Below are 21,574 nucleotides of genomic sequence, written 5' to 3'. Positions count from 1 at the left end.
GCGGGGCCAGTCAGAATTTTACTACCGGTTCTCCGAATTACTCAAAATTTCTGCTACTGGTTCTCCAGAACTGGTCAGAACCTGCTGCAACCCACCTCTGATGCAAAGCCAGAATGCAACCCTTTGAGAAGCTGTATTTTATCGGCAGACTTAACGGTTGAAAAGAAAGTTATTCATTCTGGTGCCTTCCATGTGTCTTAATGCTTTCAACCTTTGAGGTTATAATGCACACAAAAGATTACAAACACTTGCCCATCATGGGGAAAGATGACTAGGCAGGCATGCTGCCTCTATTCACTTTTTTTCCCCAGAGAAATTTCTGGTTTACTCCGGAGGTTTATTTACTCCGGAGGTTTATTTACAATGGTTTACTCCGGAGGAGTAAACTTGTCCTGGTTCGTTAAGAATTCTAAACGTTGTTATAGTGCACATACATAATACATGTGAAAGACCTAGAAGCTGGAAAGAGAAGATACAAGTCAGGAGAATTACTCTCTGAAAAAGCTGATCAAAGTTAGATTCTCCCACTAGCCAAGTTCTTTGTCTCTCTTATATGCATTCGCATTGCACATTCGCATTGCACATTCACACAGCCCAAATCTCAGTCCATAACAGAAACTATATGAGAACTAGATTTCCTTTTTTTCCATCTATCTATCCATCCATCCATCCATCCATCCATCCATCCATCCATGTATCTATCATTCACTCACTCATTCACTCACTCACTCCATGTATCCCTTGATCGATCGATCTATCGATCTATCTATCTATCTATCTATCTATCTATCTATCTATCTATCTATCTATCTATCTATCTATCTATCTACCTACCTATCTATCTATCTCTCATGCTGTTACTGTCCAAATCAATCAATCCAATCATTGTATTTAATTGTATTAAATACAGTGATTGGATTGTATCTATTGTATTAAATTAAATTGTATCCTTTTAATTGTATTTATTTTATATATTTAATTCGTGCTTATACTTATATATATGTCACCTAATACATATTCGACAAATAAATAAATAAAATAAAATAAATTGTTCACTAAAGCAGGAGTCTCCAACCTTGGCAACTTTAAGACTTGTGGACTTCAACTCCCAGAGTTCCTCAGCCAGCTTTGCAAAGGAATTCTGGGAGTTGAAGTCCACAAGTCTTAAAGTTGCCAAGGTTGGAGAGCCCTGCACTAAAGCTTTGTCTTTACTTGGCCTTTAGCTCTCTTGGAGAAAAAAAACACAAAGGACAAGTGACTATGGCATAAGTAAAAGACTATGTATAGTTAGCCCTCCATGATCTGCCCAAGCATGTCACTCAAAGGACCCATAAGCAAACATCTGGGGGGAAAAACATCTGAAAGCAAAAATTTCTGAATAGGCTGAGCAGTCCCTAAAGTGCTGCATGCAATCATCCATGGAAACGAATCAACGAGCATCAGAGATTGAGACACAACAAAGTCACCGGTCAGATAGAAGTTTGAGTCCAAGGCAGAAATGTAATTTGAAAAAAATGTCAAATACAATAAAGTTTTGAATACTGCTAAGGAATATCTCACCAACAAATGGGGGCAGGAGAGGGGGGGGGGAGATCTCCCTGGATCACAAGAGACCTTGATACCAGGCTGCAGAGCTTCAAGCAGTGTTTCTGATGGGGAATTATTCCAGGGTGTACAAAAGGGAGAAAGTTCATATTTTTCTTCTCCTAAAGCAAATGTGAACTGAGGTTTAAGCAGTTTATTCCTTTCCTGTCTCAAGGAACCTGGGCCTTTGCAGTGCACAATGCACCCAAGTAATACGAGTCACAGATGTTTTTTGATGATATAAGATAAATACTACTTCAACCCATCCCCATTCCACCCTCCCAATTTAGTAGCCTGGAAAAGACAGAGAAGACAAGTCAGCAGGACTGTTAGAGAACAAATTGGAGAAAGCTGACATTCTCCCAATATTAACATATATATGAGATTCCTTAACAGCAAGGCACAGACCTTCCTCTCCTCTCTATTTATTCTTGCATTTGAAATAATTGCTGGGGATTGCACCTCACTGTACTCCTGTGCATTTTCATTTAAGCAGCAATTGCTTTCCTGTGGTTATCGCAGAGTCAGGCACATTCTGAGCATTACAGGTGAAATGCAAACAGCATGACAATATTGGTAACAAGAAATGGAGGTGAGGAGGAGGAATTTAAAAAAATGGAACAGTTTCTAATTCCATTACACTTTCAAAATTTTAACATAAATTCCTAGGTCATGATGCTAGAAAGGCAAAATACTTCTCTGTTATGTGAAGAAAGAGTAAATAAACTACTCTAGCTTTCTTCTCTAATCTTTTTTTCTTGCACAAAGCAATCACAAAGGTAGTTTTGTAAATGTAGTCAAATGAGCCAAATAAAATATTTCAAACTACATCACACTGCAATCATTATCTCTGATCCTTCCGGGATCAAATATCCTCACTTGATTCTTGATCAAATAAAACTTTTCCGTGAAATTATAACTGGGGAGCTTAAATGGTTGTTTAGAAACTGTTTCGGGACTTTTTGCGAGTTAAATACAGAAACAGATCACTAGCAGGGTTGCGAAGTTTAGCTTGTTGTTGGGGTTACCTGTTGTTGTTTTTTTGGTTGATTGGTTGATTGAGAACAGATTTTCATATTTGTAATATTTTTTAAAGCCATATAGTAATTTAGCAAATAGAGATGTAGAAATATATCAATTGTAGGGCTGTTTTACAAGGGGTACATATCATACCCTTCTTCAGAATGTCCCAACATATTACTTAGTCTGAACCGCTATAAAGACCATGGCTTGACTGTTGTCCAGAAATATGTTTTGTGGCCTATATAGAAGCAGTCCGTGACTTATGACCACAACTGGGTCCAGAATTTCTGTTGCTAAGCAAAGTGGGTTATTAAGTCACTCTGAATTCTATTACTTTTTTTGCCACAATTGTTCAGCAAATCCCTGCAGAAGTGAATCTTGTAGTCACTAAATGAATCTAGCTTTCCTTATTGACTGCTTGTGGAAAGAGAGATGCAAAGGTTGCAAATAGTGATCACATGACACTGGGACAGTGCAACCACAGCAGGAGCCCTGTGACATAGTGATTAGAATGCAATATTGCAGGCTAACTCTGTTCACTGCCTGGAGTTCGATTCTGATAGGCTCAAGGCTGACGCAGCCTCCCATTCTTCCAACATTGTAGCCAGATTGTTTGGGGCAATATGCTGACAATTGTAAGCCGCCCAGAGAGTGCCAAGCATAGGGGAAGGAGTCCCAGAAGTTTGCGGGAGGGGGGGGGACTTAAAAGAGGGATCAGCCTAGAATCCAGGGGTGAAATGCTCCCAGTTCGGACTGGATTGGCCAATCCGGTAGCGATGGCAGCGGGTGGTTTGGAGAACCACCCATGCCAGCCCGGTCGCCCGCTTGCCTGCTTGCCCGTTTGCCGCTTCTTTCTGGCTCACTCACTTTTCCTACCCAAATGGTAGGAATAGGTGTAAAAAATGCTTTTAAACGGTTAAAAAAAAGGCTCTGACGATCACAGCTGAGCCATGTGATTGTCAGAGCCTCTTTTTTTACTTTTTTTACTTTTAAAAGCATTTTTTTTACAACCTATTCACCTGAATAGGTTGCAAAAAATGCTTTTAAATGGTAAAAAAAGGCTCTGGCAATCACAGCTGAGCTACCTAATCATCAGAGCCTTTTTTTTACTTTTAAAAACATTTTTTACAACCTATCTGCCTGAATAGGTTGTAAAAAAATGCTTTTAAAAGTAAAAAAAAAGATCGCACACCACAGCTGATCACACACACACACACACATGCGCTGTTCTATTTATCCCATGCCTCATTTTGGCGTGCACTGCGCATGCACATCTTGCAGTTGAGCATGGTGCGCACTGCACATCCATGGGCGCAGCACACATTTGGCACGTAGCGCGCATGTGCAACCAGCGAACCGGTAGTAAACCGGTTCAGATTTTACCACTGCTAGAATCTCTATGTAGTTGCAAACAAACTAAGTCCAATCCCCTTGTAATAAGTTGACCCTTCTCTAAATCCTAGCAGGTGTTAACTCTTAGTTGAGAATATTACAGTGCATAGGCGTGAAGTAGCAATATATCAGTTTAATTGGACCTTCAGGGATCTGAAATCTTTCCCATGAACTGGTCCCTCTTGGTTAGGCTATGCACTGGAAAAAACAAATGGTCTAGTAATTGAAACTCTGGTCTCACAATTTTATTTGTGCTGTTCATTCCTGTTTTGATGTTGAGATGCTTGAAGTAGCCAAAGCTCCCGTCTTATTCATTCTCAATGTTTACAGTAGTGAAGCACTGGCTTAAAATCATCCTGGCTTGGGTGCAGAAGCCACTGCAACAAAGCCTCACGTTCCATGCTTGGGGATGCTCCTTTTCGGGAGATATGTATGTGGGAGAGCATTTATTTTTGCATTCTCCACTCCTACCAATTATGTTAAGATCCCTCTGCCAGGGTGTCCATCACTTTGAAAATCCAAGACCAAGTGAAAAGGACATATTATCCCGATACCTTATTGGTCAAGACATTTTGCCATCTCTTGAAAAGATTATAAATGTGCCAGTTTGTGGAGCGCCTCGCACATTTTTGCTCTCCTATGATCTCATGTGTCTGAATTATATTCCACATTTGGTTGCAAATCATGCTGAATAATTGTGCTGCACATTTGGGGAAAGGGGGGGGAAAGGAAGACCTTGAAGTTTGGGGCATTTAGTTGAATTCTAAACATAATTAAACATTACTCATGCTGGAGAAGATCCAGCACTACTACAGAACGGCTTCTCCTAGAACATACCGTCTCTCCTATTGCAGACACCGCCTTATTTCTGTTTGAACTATTTAACCATCTATCCCCATATTATGTGCTGGCAATTGCTGCCTGGGGATCCAGTCAAAGATTATGTCCGTTCTTGCCACGTGATCCTTCTAAGGTGAGATGGGGAAATGCAACACAGGACCTGTACTAGACATGGGTTGAACCAGATCAGTGTTTTTCAACTTGGGAACATTAAGATGGATGAAATTCGACTCCCAGAATTCCCCAGCCAGCGGGTCCATCATCTTAAAGTTCCCAAGCTTTAAGAGAGCTTTTCACCAGGTTCGCCTGGTTCGCCAGTTGCGCCCCTTTCTAGACCGGGATGCCCTATGCACGGTCACTCATGCTCTCGTGACATCTCGTCTGGATTACTGCAATGCTCTCTACATGGGGCTCCCCTTGAGGAGCACCTGGAGACTCCAGGTAGTTCAGAATGCGGCTGCGCGGGTGATAGAGGGAGCCCCTCGTGGCTCCCACGTAACACCTCTCCTGCGCAGACTGCACTGGCTGCCTGTGGCCTTCCGGGTGCGCTTCAAGGTTTTGGTAATGATCTTCAAAGCGCTCCATGGCATAGGGCCGGGCTACTTACGGGACTGTCTGCTGCCACCGAATGCCTCTCACCGACCCGCGCCTCACAGAGAGGGACTCTCAGGGTGCCGTCGGCCAGGCAGTGCCGACTGGCGACACCCAGGGGAAGGGCCTTTTCTGTGGGGGCCCCCACTCTCTGGAACGAGCTTCCCCCAGGTCTTCGCCAACTTCCTGACCTTCGAACCTTCCGCCGCGAGCTTAAGACACATCTATTTATCTGCGCAGGACTGGACTAGAATTTTAAATTTTTAAATGTTTAAATTTTAAATTTGGTTTTAAATGGGTTTTATTATTTATATCTCTATTTTAAATATTCGGCCTATGTAATAAGTTTTTTAAATTAATGTTTTACCCTGTATATATATATGTTTTTTTATATGGCTGTAAACCGCCCTGAGTCCCTAGGGAGATAGGGCGGTATAAAAGTGTGAATAATAAATAAATAAAGAATGGTGGACCTGCTGGCTGGGGAATTCTGGGAGTCGAAGTCCACCTTTCTTAAAGTTCCCAAGTTGAAAAACACTAAATTAGATGATCTGTAAGATCATTTCTAACCATAGCGTTGTATGATTCTATGACTTTCTGAATGAAAAAGATTGAGGTGTGACCTCAAGTTGAACATGCTACAGTATTTCACACTTCAGTCATTCCCTAATGTCTCATTGGACAATCTTCCAAGGATTGGGACTACAGTGGAAGACTTGGGGGACAGGAACTAGAAGATCCCAGGATATGGGTAAGGAAGCAAAATGGGAAGGCACTCAAGGATTTATTTTTTTTCTGGGTTTTGTGTGGGAGTGGGAATGGAGTATCTTTGTTTTTATGGTATATAGAACAGAACAGAACAGAACAGAACAGAACAGAACAGAACAGAACAGAATAGAATAGAATAGAATTTTTTATTGGCCAAGTGTGATTAGACACACAAGGCATTTGTCTTGATGCATATGCTCTCAGTGTACATAAAAGAAAAGATCATCAAGAATTCTAAGGTACAACACTTAATGATAGTCATAGGGTACAAATAAGCAATTAGGAAATCAATATCAATATAAATCGTAAGGATACAAGCAACAAAGTTACAGTCATATAGTCTGTATGTAATATATAATAAAGTCCTAGTGGACAATCACTTAAATATGAGCCAGCAGTGTGCTGAAGCTGCCAAAAAAGCCAACAGTCTGAGGCTGCATTAATAGAGGGATAGAATTAAGATCACATGAAGTTAATACCACTTTATAATGCTTTAGGAAGACCACACCTGGAATGTTCAGTTTTGGTTGATATCATATAAAAATTGTTAAATTTCTAGAAAGTGTGCAGAGAAGAGCAATAAATATGATTAGGGGACTGAAGGATAAAACATATGAAGACGGGTTGCAGGAATTGGGTATGTCTAGTTTAAAGAAAGACGGATAGGGAGAAATGGATGGAAACTAATCAAGGAAAGAACAAACCTAGAACTAAGGAATACAATTTTCTGACAATTGGAACAATTATTCAGGGAAATGACTTGCTTCTAGAAGTTGTGGATGCTTCAACATAGAAGGTTTTTAAGAAGAGGTTGAACGACCAATTGTCTGAAATGATATAAGGTTTCCTGGTTGAGCTGCGGGTTGGACTAGAAGACCTCCAAGTTCCCTTCTAATTCTTTTTTTTAAAACAATTTTATTAAACATTTTTCAAAAAACAAAAAAGAATCTTTAAACAATAGTTTCTTTCCAACAATTTCGTAATGGTTAAACATTTTTTACTTGTCCATTTTTTTCTCCCTTATTTCAATGTATCCTTTACACATACAAGTTAATTTAGTTACATATATACATATAAATAACAGTGTACACAATTTCATTTCTACAAACTACATTTTTTCTGTTTCCTCGTTCCGGTTTCATCTCAATATGTTGTTTGGTTATCTCTTCTAATTGTAATCTAATCTTACTCCAATACTGTTTTGCTTTGGGGCAGTGGTGGGTTTCAAAAATTTTTACTACCGGTTCTGGGTAGCTACTGGGTGTGGTTTGGTGGGCATGGCATGGCTTAGTGGGCATGGCAGGGGAAGGATACTGTAAAATCTCCATTCCCAGCCCACTCCAGGCGAAGGATACTGTAAAGTCTCCATTTCATCCCACATCCAGGGGAAGGTTACTGCAAAATCCCCATTTCCTCCCGATCAGCTGGGACTTGGGAGGCAGAGAATAGATGGGGACGGGGCCCGTCAGAATTTTTACTACCGGTTCTCTGAATTACTCAAAATTTTCGCTACCAGTTCTCCAGAACTGGTCAGAACCTGCTGAAACCCATCTCTGCATTGGAGGCACATCCACCACATGTGGTAGTATGTTCCCCTTTGTTGTTTGCATTTCCAACGCGTTGAGGAGGTATTGAGAAACATCTTAGCCAGTCTTGCTGGTGGCAAATGCCACCTATAGAACATTTTATATATATTTTCTTTATAGGTTACAGACATTGTCAGTTTGTAGTGTTTATTCCATAATTTCTCCCATTTATCTAATTCAATGTTCTATCCAAAAATTTTCACCCAAATTATCATATTTCATTAGTTCCCTTCTAATTCTATTATTCTGTTAAGTTGCAGTGGGAAATGCCATTGAATTGGGAGGTAGAGAGGTCTCTGTGGAGATCACAAAAAGAGATTTGCTCTAAAAGCTGTAGTAGACCATCTCCATCCAGCAGGATGCAAAACTGCTGGCTATCCTGTCACCTGCCTCGTCTTTTTCATCATATCAAGCTTGACAGATCATTCGGTAGAGTGCTATGGGTGACCGAAGAAGTTGCGAAGGAAAGCACGTCTTGATATTGATAAAATCTCCAAGAAAAATGATAGCACAGAGATGACTCTTCATTGTAGGCTAGAGTGATCAGATTAAGAATGAATTAACCTTTCAGTTTTTCCAATGCAATTTTTTTGCATTTTGGCTTGAATACAGTCGCACAAGCATAAGACAGATTCAGCAAAAGACAAGCCTGTGCTTATTTTCATCCATTACGTTTCAGGCAGATAGGAGAAAATGCTTGTAGGATTATAAAAGAGCAGATCACAAACCTCATCTGTCCTATGACTGACCTGCATATTTTAATTAACATTTGGAAGAGAGGCTGCTTGGACAAGGCAGCTGTATTTACCTTTTTGAGTTGTGAGATGACCAATGTCCAGTTCTGTGCTTAATGAGATAATTATTTCCCGCTTTTGTTGTAGCAGGCATCCTGCTAGATATTTAATCCTCATTAATATGTAACCTTCCCTTGCTGATGCCTAAACAAAGCAGCTGGGCAGAAGAGAAAAAGAGAGGTTGCAGAGCTATAAAATCTAAAACCAACCAAAGCAACCCCTTCGTGAGTCAAATTTTGGATACTGTAGCTGCCACTTGGGCTCACCCACCCCTAGAGCTATAACTAATTTAAATAAACATTATGCCATTTGTTTTGGTCCTGGAACTGCCTTTAAGTCATCCTTCTTTGGTATCTATGCCAGTGGTGGATTTCAATTTTTTTTACTACCGGTTCTGTGAGTGTGGCTTGGTGGGCGTGGCATGGCTTGGTGGGCGTGGCTTGGTGGGCATGGCAGGGGAAGGATACTGTAAAATCTCCATTCCCACCTCACTCCAGGGGAAGGATACTGTAAAATCCCCATTCCCTCCCCAATCCAGGGGAAGGATACTATAAAATCTCCATTCCCTCCCCAATCCAGGGGAAAGATACTGTAAAATCTCCATTACCTCCGCAATCCAGGGGAAGGTGACAGCAAAATGCCCATTTCCTCCCCAATCAGCTGGGACTCAGGAGGCAGAGAATAGATGGGGGCGGGACCAGTCAGAATTTTTACAACCAGTTCTCCGAACTACTCAAAATTTCCGCTACCGGTTCTCCAGAACCTGCTGAAACTCTGATCTATGCTCACAAATGGGCTGCTTAATTATTTTTTCTAAGTTCTTTCCAGGTACTGATATCAGACTGATTGGTCTAGTTTTTTGGACCCACTTCCCTCCCCCCACCTTTTTATATATATATATATATATATATATATATACATTGGAACCACATCAGCTCTTTTCCACTCCTCTGATAGTTTCCCCGTGTGTCAAGAGCACTGAAAGATTATGTTCAGTGGTTCTGAGATAAATGAATTCCGATTCCAAAAAGTCATGAAACAAATCAATCCATAATTCTCACTTGAAGCAAAAATGGCTAGACTCAAATGTTTATACTTTGGGCTCATAATGTAAATACCTGGCTCTCTGGAGAAGTCTATGCTGATAGAAAAGATAGAAGGAAAGATAGAAGGATAGGAGGACAATCAGCAGCAAGCTGGATGAATTCAGTTACAGTGGTGATGAATGCACTGTTGGAAGATCTAAAGCAGGAGTCTCCCACCTTGGCCATTTTAAGACTTGTGGACTTCAACTCCCAGAATTCCTCAGCCAGCTTTTTTTTTTCCTCCATTATAATCTGTAGCCAACTTGGTCCTTTAGATCAGGGGTCTCCAACCTTGGTCCCTTTAAGACTTGTGGACTTCAACTCCCAGAGTTCCTCAGCCAACTTTGCTGGCTGAGGGACTCTGGGAGTTGAAGTCCACAAAGGGACCAAGGTTGGAGACCCCTGCTTTAGATCAGAGGTCTCCAACCTTGGCCACTTTAAGACTTTAAGGGGAGACATGATAGCAGTGTTCCAATATCTCAGGGGTTGCCACAAAGAAGAGAGAGTTAAACTATTCTCCAGGGCACCTAAGGGTAGGACAAGAAGCAATGGGTGGAAACTAATCAAGGAGAGAAGCAACTAAGAACTAAGGAGAAGTTTCCTGACAGTTAAACAATTAATCAATGGAACAACTTGCCTGCAGAAGTTGTGAATGCTCCAACACTGGAAATTTTTAAGAAGATGTTGGATAACCATTTGTCTGAAGTAGTGTAGGGTTTCCTGCCTGGGCAGGGGGTTGGACTAGAAGACCTCCAAGGTCCCTTCCAACTCTGTTATTATGTTATGTTAAGAATAGAATAGAATAGAATAGAATAGAATAGAATAGAATAGAATAGAATAGAATAGAATTTTTTATTGGCCAAGTGTGATTGGACACACAAGGAATTTGTCTTGGTGCATATGCTCTCAGCGTACATAAAAGAAAAGATACGTTCATCAAGGTACAACACTTAGAACACTTAATGATAGCCATAGGCTACAAATAAGAAGATTGATTTAGACTGGTTTCCTATGCCCTCTTGATGAGAAGGAAGCCCCAATGAACTCAGTGGGATTGACTTCTGAATAGATATCTATAAAACTGCACTTTTAATGGCTGGCTGGTTTGTACGTGTGCGTGCAGAGATATGCATGCTGTCAATAATGCCCCGTTTGAGGAAATTCTGTTTCAACCGGCGTCCATATGGTAACACTTTGCAGTTCTGCAAAAGTGCAGATGCTTTTGGGAGCAGAGCATCTGATGTTCACAGTTTGCTATTTCCAAAGTTGTCAGCTCCGTGTTTTTGACAGCATGGGATCCCAGGCGTATGTTCCTCGTAACATAACTATACATAATTCAGCTCTGCTGAGGGCAGGCAGGTTGTCTTCCTTCGAAAAAGCAACAAAAAGCAGCCTCTGGTGGCTCAACAGGCTAATGAAGTCTGTTATTAACACAGCTGCCTGCAATTACAATTACTGCAGGTTCGAGTCCCACCAGGCCCAAGGTTGACTCAGCCTTCCATCCTTTATAAGGTAGGTAAAATGAGGACCCAGATTGTTGGGGGCAATAAAAGTTGACTTTGTATATAATATACAAATGGATGAAGACTATTGCTTAACACAATGTAAGCCGCCCTGAGTCTTCGGAGAAGGGCAGGATATAAATTCAAATTTAAAAAAACCACGTTTTTATCAAATGCTGTTTTGGAAGGGCGAGGTGGATTTCCTTTTTTTTTTCTCCCCAAACTAGCAAGGACTTGAGCCTTGCCTCACATGAAGAAAACCAGTACCTTGCATTCACCAAATTATTATTGGAACTGGGAGCTTCATTATAAGGTGGTTTCATTCAGTATCTCGCAACGGCTGAAAGATTTGGGGGCTTAGATTCTGTCCCAGATTTTTAGCAACTTAGATATAATGGTACAAGCTGAACCCATACAAAATGCCAAATTATGATATGGTGTTGTGTCTCGCCCGCTCCCCCTGCCGCAGCCGGGCCCCTCTTATCTCCTGCCAGACGCTGATAGTGCTGAAGAATGTCCTGGCATGCCTCCAGCTCCCAGCCCTGGCACCATGCCCGGACAGGCCAAACAAACAAACCTCCCTCCGATAGCATGTGCGCCTGAAGCCAGCCACGAGCTGAGATTACCAACAACTGGAGACGAAACGATGCAATGGATAGACCCATGCTTCCGGAGAATGGAGAGGCGACGTCAGCAAAAGGAAGGGAGGGGCAGGCCTGGATAAGTGCTGAGTCATGGAGCCACACTCCATGGCCTGTATAAAGGATCTGCTTTCTGGCATTCTCTGAGACAGGCAAAGTCTAACTTGGATTGCTGAAGTCACTTCCTGGTCTCCTGCCTGCCTTGAGAACTCTGATAGGACTTTGGCAGAGCTGCAGAGGCACGCTTGATACGGACTTCCCCGACCCGGCCGTCAGCGGAGGAGTGGGACACGACATCTGGTTTAGGGGGGGATTTTCTTAGCTCAGTAGGTTGTTTGAGTCTACAGGTAGTCCTCGATTTATGATCATAATTGAGCCCAATATTTCTGTTGCTAAGTGAAGCATTTGTGAGTTTTGCCGCATTTTACAACCTTTCTTGACACCGTTGTTAAGTGAAACACTGCAGTTGTTAAGTGTCTATGGAGATCCTCAGTCATCCAGGTCATGGTTGTCCCAAAGGTGCTTTTTTTCAAGAGGGAACTGGACTTTCTTTGTTTTTTTTTTTGAAGACCTTTCACTTCTCATTCAAAAGCTTCTTCAGCTCTGAAGGAACTTCTTCGATGAGAAGCAAAGAAAACCTAGAAATTCCACTTGCCTCTTGAAAAAAAGCACCTTTAGTGCAGTTTATTTATTTATTATTTATTTATTTATTTTTCGTATTTTTATACCGCCCTATCTCCCTAGAGACTCAGGGCGGTTCACAGCCAAATAAAAAATATACATATAAATACAAAATAAAACATCAGTTAAAAAACTTATTAGAAATGGCCGAATAATTAAAAATAACAATATACATAATAAAACCCATTTAAAACCAATTTAAATTTTAAAATCTAATCCAGTCCTGCGCAGATAAATAGATGTGTTTTAAGCTCGCGGCGGAAGGTTCAGAGGTCAGGAAGCTGACGAAGTCCTGGGGGAAGTTCGTTCCAGAGGGTGGAAGCCCCCACAGAGAAGGCCCTTCCCCTGGGCGTCGCCAGCCGGCACTGCCTAGCCGACGGCACCCTGAGGAGTCCCTCTCTGTGAGAGCGCAGGGTCGGTGAGAGGTATTTGGTAGCAGCAGGCGGTCCCGTAAATAACCCGGCCCTATGCCATGGAGCGCTTTGAAGATAGTTACCAAAACCTTGAAGCGCACCCGCACCAGTTGTTAAGCTAGTAACAGGGTTGTTAAATTTATCTGGCTTCACCATCGGCTTCGTTTGTCAGAAGGTTGGAAAAAGTGGTCACATGACCCCAGGACACTGCAATCATCATAAATACATGTCAGTTGTCAAGGGCCCAAATTTCCATCACATGACCGCAGGTTTGAAATCCAGCAGGTTCTGACAGGTTCTGAAGAACCAGTAGTGGAAATTTTGAGTAGTTTGGAGAACCAGCAAATACCACCTCTGGCTGGCCCCAGAGTGGGGTGGAAATAGAGATTTTGCAATATCCTTTCCCCAGGAATGGGGATTTTGCAGTATCCTTCCCCTAGAGTGGGGTGGGAATGGAGATTTTGCAGTATCCTTCCCCCAGGAATGGGGAAGGAATGGAGATTTTGCAATATCCTTCCCCCAGGAATGGGGAAGGAATGGAGATTTTGCAATATCCTTCCCCCAGGAATGGGGATTTTGCAGTATCCTTTCCCCAGGAATGGGGATTTTGCAGTATCCTTCCCCTGGAGTGGGGTGGGAATGGAGATTTTGCAGTATCCTTCCCCCAGGAATGGGGAAGGAATGGAGATTTTGCAGTATCCTTCCCCCAGGAATGGGGAAGGAATGGAGATTTTGCAATATCCTTCCCCCAGGAATGGGGTGGGAATGGAGTTTTTGCAGTATCCTTCCCCTGCCACGCCCACCAAGCCACGCCCACCATGCCCACCAAGCTGCACCCACAGAACCGGTAGTAAAAAAAAAATTGGATTTCACCATTGCATGACCGTGAGGATGCTGCAATGGTCCCTAAGTGTGAAAATTGGTCATCAGTCACTTTTTTCAGTGCTATGGTAACATTGAGTGGTCATGGTCACTAAGCAAATGATTGTAAGTCGAGAACTACCTGCATTTAGAAATATGTATCCTAGAGCAAGGGTCTCCAACCCAGGCAACTTTAAGGCTTGTGAACTTCAACTCCAAGAACTCTGGGAGTTGAAGTCCACAAGTCTTAAAGTTGTTAAGGTTGGAGACCCCTGTCCTGGGGCACTGATATAAGGATACAGTGAGCTAAATCAGGGGTCTCCAACCTTGGTCCCTTTAAGACTTGTGGACTTCAACTCCCAGAGTCCCTCAGCCAGCAAAGCTGGCTGAGGAACTCTGGGAGTTGAAGTCCACAAGTCTTAAAGGGACCAAGGTTGGAGACCCCTGTTCCATACCATATCAGGTTAAACCGTATTTAATCCTGAGTTCACCTGTTGCAACTCCAACATGTTTTTTGGCGCCATAACACCGCAGAAAGCACATCTGATACAGTGGTGAGTTTTCAAAAATTTTTACTACCAGTTCTGTGGACGTGGCTTGGTGAGCATGGCATGGCATGGCTTGGTTGGCGTGACAGGGGAAGGATACTGTAAAATCTCCATTCCCACCCCACTCCAGGCGAAGGATACTGCAAAATCCCCATTTCCTCCTGATCAGCTGGGACTCGGAAGGCAGAGAATAGATGGGGGCGGGGCCAGTCAGAATGTTTACTACCGGTTCTCCGAACGACTGAAAATTTCCGCTACCGGTTCTCCAGAACTGCTGAAACCCACTTCTGATCTGATACAATGTCCTCAGCCTTTTACATAGATGCAGGAGACATGGCAGAATGCTTCATTTCTGAAAGAGGAGTAAGGAAGTGCTAAAAATGTTAGTTTTTTTTACATCATTCTGCGAGGCTGATCAGCACATTAATCAGGTTCAAAACGACATCATACTTCTGTCTTTGCGAAGAGGAGACTTTAAATCGGCCCTTCAATTGGTCATCTTTTGGAGAGCTCTGATGGAAGCCATTAACCCTTTGCTGGCCCCAATCCCACGGGTTCCCTTGGCTTTTCTATTTTAACCTCTTGTTAGTAACCTCCTCCGTCTCGCTTTAAACAGGTTTTATACTGTTTTCCCTGTGTTATATCTGTTAGCTCCAATAAAGTCCTCGCGGTTACGACCCGTTTAAGCCCTGACAACAGTCAGGCAGTCCCTGATTGGTTAAGACGCGCTAGGATTAAAGCGGGAGTTTAAAGCCCTGTCATTGGTGTAGTTCCTGAGGCAGCGAGTATTTAAGAGCTGTCAAAGGGGGGTTTCGCTGTTAATGTTCCTCACACTGTTTTGGTTAGTTGAATTGTTAATAAACAGTTGTGTTCCTGCATTGCTCGGGTGGACCCTTTCTGTACCCACTTGCGACCGATATAATACTGGCGACGAAGGTGTGGGGGGGTCCACACAGCGAAGTACTCCATTCCTCGTGATGGCAAGCGCTCACTTGTTCTTACCGTTCGAGCCGGCTGCTGAGACATGGGACTCATTCCTAGTGCGTTTTCAATGTTATATGCACGCCCAGGACTTTGCAGACCTGCCCCCCCCGCGTAAGCGCGGCTACTTCCTGAGTCTCTGTGGGCGAGACGTCTTGGCGACGGCCAGGGTCCTGGCCGCGCCCCAACCTGTGTTTGAAGTTCCGTGGGACGAATTGTTGGAGAAACTGAGGAACCACTATTCCCCCTCGCCGTCGCGTATAGCCCGCAGGCATGCGTTCCGGCAGCGCCTCCAACGCCCAGGGGAATCGGTAAATGACTATATTACAGCCCTACGCTCCGCCGCCCTCTACTGTGACTTTCCTCAGCTTGATGATGTCTTACTGGATCAATTGGTGGCCGGGTTTGCGGATTTGAGACTGCAGCGGCGGCTGCTCGCTCGTTCTGATGTCACCTTAACCACGGCGCTGGATGAGGCTCGGGCGGCGGAGATGGCTGAAGCATCGGCGGAGATTCGGAAGTTCCGCCTGCCTACCGCCCCGGCCATCCCTGCACTGGCGGTCCATTATGAGGAAACTAGCCCCTCTGGCGGGCACCCTGACTCGTCGGACGAGGACGAGGAGGTGCGCCGCCTCCAGTCGGCCCCCCGGCGACTGAAACCTCCAACCGCAAATTCTTCCCCGTCTTGTGTTGGTTGCGGAGGTGGCCATGAGAGAGCCGACTGCCGTTTCCGGAACGCCGTCTGCCGCCGCTGCGGGAAGCGGGGCCACCTGGCCCGAGTCTGCCGTGCGACTTCTATACTGGCCGATGCCCCCGGGGACCCAACCCAACGCAGGAAGCCTCCTGTCCGGGCTCCCAAGCAGAGAGATGAATGTTTTGCGATCGGGCATGCCACTGCCACCCCACTCGGTAATAAAATGTACCTTACGGTAAACCTAGATGGCAAGCCCTGCAGGATGGAACTGGACACGGGCTCTTCAAAGACCTTGATCGCCTGGTCCACGTTAAAGCGGTGTTTACCTACATTTTCTACCGCCCGCCTGCGGCCATGTCCAGTCACCCTCAAGGACTATCAAGGGAGGGCTATTCCTGTCAAGGGCTGCTGCGATGTCTTCGTCAGTTATGGGGAATTCTCCGGAAATTTGCCCTTGATTGTTGTAAAAGGGGACCTGCCAACCCTGCTCGGGTTGGATTGGTTCAGGGTTTTCGGCCTGAATGTTTTGGGAGTCCATTCTCTGGGTTCAGTCTGTTATGAGAACATCACCCGAGATTTTCCTGACGTATTTAGCGAGCAGCTGGGTAAATATTCGGGTACTCCGGTGTCCTTCAGTTTAGACCCCCAGGTAACGCCTGTCCGTTTAAAAGCCAGGAGGGTGCCGTTTGCATTGAGAGCTAAGGTCGATGAGGAACTAGATAAACTTATCTCACAGGGGGTCTTGGAACCGATAGATCACTCCCCCTGGGAGACCCCTATTGTAATCTCATTAAAATCTAACGGGGCAGTTAGGATATGTGCCGATTACAAGGCAACTATTAATAAGGCTCTCCAAGCGAATCCCTACCCAGTGCCTGTAGTGCAGCATTTGCTGCACACCTTGGGTCGGGGCTCAGTCTTTGCGAAACTTGACCTAACGCAAGCCTATCAACAATTGCCAGTCGATGAGGGTTCCGCCTTGGCACAGACTATTGTAACACACCGGGGGGCATTCAGATGTAATCGCCTACAGTTCGGCGTTAGTATTGCCCCCGGGATATTCCAGTGTCTGATGGAGCGGGTGCTTCAGGGACTGGAGGGGGTCGTTCCGTATTTTGATGACGTCCTCATCTCGGCTAACGACCCAGAGGACCTAGCTGTGAAACTGAGGGCCGTCTTACTCCGTTTCCGGAAGGCTGGACTAACGCTAAAGAAAACAAAGTGCCAGATAGGTGTTAAGCAGGTGGAATTTCTGGGATTCCTCCTGGATTCCCAAGGAATTCGCCCTGCCCCCTCTAAGGTGGAAGCAGTTTTAAGTGCCCCAGTGCCCACCAACAAGACGGAACTTCAGGCTTTCCTGGGACTGCTAAATTTTTACGCGATTTTTCTGCCCCATAAGGCGTCCCTCGCAGAGCCTTTGCACCGGTTGCTAGATACTAACGTGCCGTGGAAGTGGGATAGGGCGGCAGCTGCATCGTTTCGGGCTGTTAAAAGCCTCCTGACGTCCCGGGCAGTCCTTGTCCAATATGACCCCCAACTCCCTGTCACTTTAGCCTGTGATGCCTCACCATTTGGCGTCGGGGCTGTGCTGAGTCATGTGTTGCCTAGTGGAGCCGAAGCACCCATCGCTTATTACTCAAGGACGCTTTCGAAGCCAGAGCGTAACTATAGCCAATTAGATAAAGAGGCCCTGGCGGCAGTGGCGGGAATCAAGAGATTCCACCACTATCTGTATGGTCGTTTCTTTTCTTTGATTACGGACCATAAGCCGCTACTTGGCCTTATCGCTGGCGATAGACCTTCGCCACAGATTTTGTCACCTAGAATGTCCCGCTGGACAGAATTCTTGGCCGCGTATAATTATAAGCTGAGCTATAGGCCAGGTAAGGAGATCGGGCATGCTGATGCCCTGAGCCGCTGCCCTCTAATTACTCCGCTCACTGACCCAGCCCCTGCAGTTCCTATATTAATGGTCGAGGAATGGCGGACTCCGGTATCTGCTGCGGATATCGCGAGCCATACTGCAGAGGACCGGATCCTGGCCCAGGTCTTGGACTGGGTCCGGAGGGGTTGGCCGGGAAGCCCGGTGGAAGGGGAATTCATTCCCTTTCGACGGCGACAGCATGAGTTGTCAGTCTTTAAAGGATGCCTTCTGTGGGGAAGTAGGGTTGTGATTCCGTCCAAACTGACAGAGGTTATATTAAAGACCCTCCATGAGGCCCATCCGGGTATTGTCCGTATGAAACTACTGGCCAGGAGCTATGTTTGGTGGCCGGGAGTGGACAGGGACATTGAGCTATGTGTCTCTAGTTGTCAGAGCTGTCAGCAGTCAAGGCCGGCTCCCCCGGCAGTGCCCGTTAGGGAATGGGAGATGCCCCGTGCCCCATGGTCCCGAATCCATTTGGATTTCGCGGGGCCATATTTAGGTCAGTCCTTTTTGGTGGTAGTTGATGCCTACTCCAAGTGGGTGGAGTTGGCAAACATGTCATCTACCACGGCGGAAGCCACTATTAGATTCCTGGAGCGGTTGTTCGTCACACACGGGTTGCCCGACCTCGTGGTGACCGACAACGGGCCGCAATTTACATCGGCACCTTTCCAGATGTTTTTGGCTAGGCATGGCATTCGCCATGCGCCCACGGCCCCGTTCCACCCGGCGGCGAACGGCCGGGCTGAACGGGCCGTTCGATCTGCAAAAGAGGCGTTAGCCCGCCTGGGGCCCTCAAATTGGCATCACCGCATCTGCCAGTACTTACTGGCACAACATACCACCCCAGACCCTGTTACCTACCTAAGCCCGGCCAAAATGCTAATGGGACGGCGGCTCCGGACTACCTTGGACCGATTGCATCCCCAATTTGACTCTGGCTATACACGGGACTATGAAGAAATAAGTAGGGCATTTGACATGGGGGGCCAGGTATTTGCCCAGAACTTCGGGGCCGCCCCCAAGTGGGTGCCCGGCGTGATTACCCGCATAACCGGACCCTATTCTTACAGGGTCCGGCTGGCCGATGGAAGAGAATGGCGACGTCATGTAAACCAGTTGAGATGACGAGTCCCGAGCACGGAGGAATTACACCACGAACAACTAGTTCCAACTGCTAGGCCGGATACCCCTACGGCCTTTTATGACAATACTGAATCCTCGGCAAAGGCCAGCCGGCCGAGCCAGGGACCTGGAGAGGGACACCAACCCTCAAACCGCAGAGCGATCTCGCCGGAACACGTACCTGGGTCTCCGGAAGTTCCCGCGCTGAGTAGTCCTTCCCTTGGGGCGGAGTCTTCATCTTCGGCGAGTCCAGAAAAGGCCTCGCCTAATCCTTCTGCAAAGGGGGAATCGTCCTTGGTAGCAAGTCCGGCCCATATCCCTCCCACTCCTGTGGCAACATCATCCGCCCAGGAGCTTAGGAGATCAGGGCGGAGCCGGAGACGCCCAGCGTATTTAGATGACTACGCATGCGCGATCCAAGAGGGGAGGGGTGTTATATCTGTTAGCTCCAATAAAGTCCTCGCGGTTACGACCCGTTTAAGCCCTGACAACAGTCAGGCAGTCCCTCATTGGTCAAGACGCGCTAGGATTAAAGCGGGAGTTTAAAGCCCTGTCATTGGTGTAGTTCCTGAGGCAGCGAGTATTTAAGAGCTGTCAAAGGGGGGTTTCGCTGTTAATGTTCCTCACACTGTTTTGGTTAGTTGAATTGTTAATAAACAGTTGTGTTCCTGCATTGCTCGGGTGGACCCTTTCTGTACCCACTTGCGACCGATATAATACCCTGGGAACAAAAATCACGTTTCCACCAAGTTGGAAACACCCCCTTTATCCAGCAGTGCATGGATATTATTACATCAAAGCAGATAGAGAGAAAGTGGGGTGGGGGAAAGAAGAATGGAGAGAAATGAAGTTTTAAAAACACTTTCCAGAGCACAGCAATCCCACTCTGTATTAAAGGGCTGTTAAATTATTGACTTGGAAAATTTGGGAGAGCTGGATTACAGATCCATTACGTGAGTCATTCAGTTTCTTTTCTTACATCCACATATTAGCACAGAGTAGGGACATTGAAGTGGGAGCGGGATCCTAAAACATCAAGATGGAGCCTAAGACCATGTAACCGAAGCCTCTCCCATTTTTATGAATGTCTTGTGGAATGATAACCTATTAATTGTAACCATAGTTACAATAGAAGAACAATACCATACTTCAATACTAACCCTACTTTATTTGTTAGATCAGGGGGTCCCCAACCTGTGGGCTGTGTGGCCCACTAGTGGGAAAACTTACGGGACCGCCTGCTGTTACCGAATGCCTCCCACCGACCTGTACGCTCGCACAGAGAGGGACTCCTTAGGGTGCCGTCCGCCAAGCAATGTCGGCTGGCGATCCCCAGGGGGAGGGCCTTCTCTGTGCGGGCTCCCACCCTTTGGAACGAACTTCCCCCTGGACTTCGGCAACTGCCGGACCTTCGGACTTTCCGCCGAGAACTGAAGACCTATTTGTTTGTTCATGCAGGACTGGCATAGGATTTTAATAGGATTTTAATTAGTTTTAATGTTTTAACATTTTAAAATTTGGGGTTTTATTCTAAATGTTTTAATTCGGCCATTTGTATAATAAGTTTTTTAATTATGGTTTTATGTGTATCCTGTTGTTGTTTTTTATCATGGCTGTAAACCGCCCTGAGTCCTTCGGGAGAAGGGCGGTATAAAAATTTAATAAATAATAATAAAATAATAATAATAATAATAAATGAGAGGTTTGCAAGCAGGACACAGAAATGACCAATGAGTTTGTGCATGCAGGCGCATTCTCACTTGTGTGACCAGCAGGGGCGGGCACTCTCCATTTAAGAGAGCGGGAGGCAGGGGTGAAATGCTCCCGGTTCGGACCGGATCGGCTGATCCAGTAGCAATGGCGGCAGGTGGTTCGGAGAACCAGTAGTAAAAATCCCTGCACACACACCCCATGCCCAGCTGAGCCACGCAATCATCAGAGCCTTTTTTTTTTACTTTTAAAAGCATTTTTTTAACAACCTCTGCTGCTGAAAAGGTTGCAAAAAATGCTTTTAAAGGGTTAAAACAAGGCTCTGACAATCCCAGCTGAGGTGCCTGATCATCAGAAGCTTTTTTTTTCTTTTAAAAGCATTGTTTTAAAGGTAAAAAAGCTAAAGCCTCCTAGGCAAAAAATGGGGTGTGTAAGCAAAAAATGGGGGGTGGGGGGTTCGTTTGAGAAAGAGAGAGAGAGAGAGAGAGAGAGAAAAAAAGAAAGAAAGAAAGAAAGAAAGAAAGAAAGAAAGAAAGAAAGAAAGAAAGAAAGAAAGAAAGAAAGAAAGAAAGAAAGAAAGAAAGAAAGAAAGAAAGGAGGGAGGGAGGGAGGGAGGGAGGGAGGAAAAAGGAGAGGAAGGAAGGACTACAAACCTGGCACTAGACGCAGCTTCAGAGGATAATCCAGGGCTGGAAGAGACCTGCAGGTCATCTAGTCCAACCCTGCTCAAGCAGGACATTGTTAGTGAGTGTTTGTCTAGTTCCCCCAGTCACATAGCCACGCCTACCCAGTCACATGACTCCCCCACCAAGCCATGCCCATCAAGCC

This window comes from Ahaetulla prasina, chromosome 7 (genome assembly GCF_028640845.1).
Source record: "Ahaetulla prasina isolate Xishuangbanna chromosome 7, ASM2864084v1, whole genome shotgun sequence".
NCBI lineage: Eukaryota > Metazoa > Chordata > Lepidosauria > Squamata > Colubridae > Ahaetulla > Ahaetulla prasina.
Note: the sequence above shows the minus strand (reverse complement) of the source record.